Source organism: Littorina saxatilis, linkage group LG15 (genome assembly GCF_037325665.1).
Source record: "Littorina saxatilis isolate snail1 linkage group LG15, US_GU_Lsax_2.0, whole genome shotgun sequence".
NCBI classification, from domain to species: Eukaryota; Metazoa; Mollusca; class Gastropoda; order Littorinimorpha; family Littorinidae; genus Littorina; species Littorina saxatilis.
Window position 1 is genome coordinate 14,448,786 of NC_090259.1, and position 3,452 is coordinate 14,452,237.

Sequence of the window (3,452 nt, forward strand, 5' to 3'; positions counted from 1 at the left end):
GACTTTTGAGCTTTCCTCGTCGTTGATTGGTCAAAAACTCCGGCCGAACTTTTATTGTCCTCGCGCAATTCCGGCCGGAATTCCGCCCGGACTTTCGAGCTATTCTCTACTCACTAAAAACATGGAATGGGAATTTACCGGACACTCATATGTAATTGCTTTGAAATCAAGGGCGATCACTCAAATTCTTCAAAACGCAGGATTACAAATAGCAATGGATGTTGCGCTGTTTATGGTGCAAGATGTGAATGCGATCATTGCCAAGACCCATTTTCATAGGTGCTTGAAGAAGACATTTTCTTACAGGCAGAATGTGAAATTAAACAGAAAAATACAGATTTTAGACAGATCTGTACGCAATTTTGCTCGCTATATGGGCATCTACTTCTTTAGATACGTACTGAAATCAGTAACTGTCCTGCTTCCTTTGCAGACATGAATTGGTGTTTTTGTTGTTGTTGTTGTTGCAGACATGAATTGAGTTGTTGTTTTTGTTGTCAGAGATGTATTTTCTGGTTTATTTTTGGCTGGTATGGCATTTTATTCAAGTAAGGGTATGTATATTTGTCATTCGACGAAAAGGTCTGTATCGACATGTACGTGGAAAATGTCGGATCTTCAAGGTATTTTCCAACTCGTTATGCAATAACGAACTGAATTATTTGACCGTGCCTTTGAACCGATAAGACATCTCGCAGTCGATATCAGAATAAACACACCGCCGATTGAAACAAAAAGAAAAAGTAAAAGAGAGAGAGAGAGAGAGAGAGAGAGAGAGAGAGAGAGAGAGAGAGAGAGAGAGAGAGAGAGAGAGAGAGAGACCCAACATGTGAAAATCATGAAATCAATCGTACAGTATTTTTTGTTCAACTTGGGAAGGGAGAGAAAAGTATACCACTAATGACGGTAACACTATGCATGACCGGGCGGCGGTTAGTTCCCTTGTCTCGACAGACTCAAACTGTTACAGTTATCACAATGGTTTGTGTATTGCCACAACCAAAAGTTAATTACGACGACAACTAAAGATAAGGAAAGGTTGGTGTTGTTGAAACAAAAAACCATAGATCAGGACATCGTCATCGATATCAAAAGCCTGTCATCCCCGGTTTCAATACCTCTCTTTGTCCTTCTTGCTTTACTAAAGGGAATTGTATAGCCTATATATACCACTGGACTGGGTGGCCGAGTGGTAACGCACTTGCGAGAGGTTGCGAGTTCGACCCTGAGTCAGGGCGTTAGCAATTTTCTCCCCCCTTTCCTAACATTTCCTTTCACTTGGGTTCAAGTGCAAGTCTTTCGGATGAGACGAAAAACCGAGGTCCCTTCGTGTACACTACATTCGGGGTGTGCACGTTAAAGATCCCACGATTGACAAAAGGGTCTTTCCTGGCAAAATTGTATAGGCATAGATAAAAAATGTCCACCAAAATACCCGTGTGACTTGGAATAATAGGCCGTGAAAAGTAGGATATGCGCCGAAATGGCTGCGATCTGCTGGTCGATGTGAATGCTTGATGTAATGTGTAAAAAATTCCATCTCACACTGGCACGGCATAAATAGATCCCTGCGCCTTGAGTCTGGAGATACGCGCGCGATATAACAGTTGTGCAATGTGTTTCATACATGTGTAGTGCGTGTGTGTGTCTGCGCGTGTGTTTGTGATCATGTTTTATAGTGCAATGTGTTATTCATTGATATGTGTGTGCTCGCACTGTAAATACTGTTTTGTTGTATTTGTTTTGACAGCGCTTTGAGCAGGGTTAAACCCTTGGTACATGCGCTATATGAATATTATGCATTATTATTTTATCATTATTATATTCGCCAAGCCGATCAACTTGAAAAGTTGTGGATTCAGTCCGAAAGGTGTCGAATCAACTTGATTATCACCGCGCCAAGAAACACACTTATAGCTCTTAACAAAACTGACACTTGTCTGAAATTTACATCAGTGCAAACCCGGTGTAACAATCTCAGAGTACTCCTTCAACCAGTTTTCTCACTGGCCTTGTTGATTATAGTCTCGCACAAACTCCACGGCTTTGACTATGTCCCCTCCCCGGTTCACAAGTACTGATGATCGACTTGTAGTACTTTACACTCATTGGGTCTCAGTAATTCGTACAGAATTTTTTTAAATTTTAATTTAGAAATTTACTTCATCACAAAATCCTTCCCTTCCGTCATTCAAAGCCGGTGTCACGAACTGAAACCTCTCCTGAACAATCCTTCTCATTGCGGTCAATGCGCATGCGCCAATCATGCTTGGACTTTAAAAATGCGACCCTTTGACCGAACGAACCATGGGTTAGGGTTAGGGTTAGGATTGGGGTTAGGGTTAGGTTGTTCACGACCTGAGTAATCTCTCCATGTTAGCGCATGCGCATTGACCGCAATGAGAAGGATTGTTCAGGCAGAGTTTTCAGTTCGTGACACCGGGACGTAACTCGATCGGTGCACGTTTACAAAATAATCGCATTTTGGGGTAAAAGCCGGCTATAGAATTTTACCACGAATTTCCTTCACTTGCAAGAACGAACTGACATGCTTTTCAGTCTCCCTCAAATTGATTAATGTACCGGCTTTTGCCGGGAGGATAGTCAGCAGCAGCGGATCACATCATTTTTAAGGGGGGTATTTCTTCTACGGACAGATTGACGAAGCGAAGCGTTTAGTTGAGGGCGCAAAGCGCATTGTACCTCCTAGAATATTGATAAAAACAAGAAAAATGGAGCAATCTAATGCAATATAATGGCCCTGTCACACCTTAACGTATTAGCTAGCGTACGCCGACGTATCAACATTTCCCGAAAACGCTGGCATACGCTGAACTATCCATGGTTTTTTTTCAATTTTGGCCGTATACATAGCGTATTTATAACGAGTTGGGCGTATACATAGCGTATTAAAACGAGTTTGACGTACACATATCGTGATAGTAACGTATATGGAAGATTTCAATAACTTATAGATAACGTATACCAACGAATGCTTAACGTGTTGCCGGCGTTCACAACTTATGTCCAACGATAGTCTAACGTATGCATAAAGTATGCAGCGTATCGCCGACGACCACGTGTCGTAGCCTATAAAAAAAAAAGGGTGCCACTCGGCGATTCAAATCATAACTGCACTAGACATGCCGAAGAAAACATCGAAGAAAGCTGTCAAGAAGTCTCCTGGCCGAGGGCGTGGACGTAAACGCAAGGAGGATCCATCATCACCCACACCCTCACGCTCACCCTCTTATGGATGGAGATGATGCAGGTTCCAACGCCTCTTGTGCATCGTGTGCATCTTGTGCATCTTGTGCATCTTGTGCATCGTGTGCATCGTGTGCATCGTCTCAGCAAACACTTGCCAAGAAAAAGAGGGCCAAGAGGACACCGTTTTGTCTTGATGTTGAAGAAGAGCAGGTCATGTGCGATTTCCTTCGCGAGAACGCCAT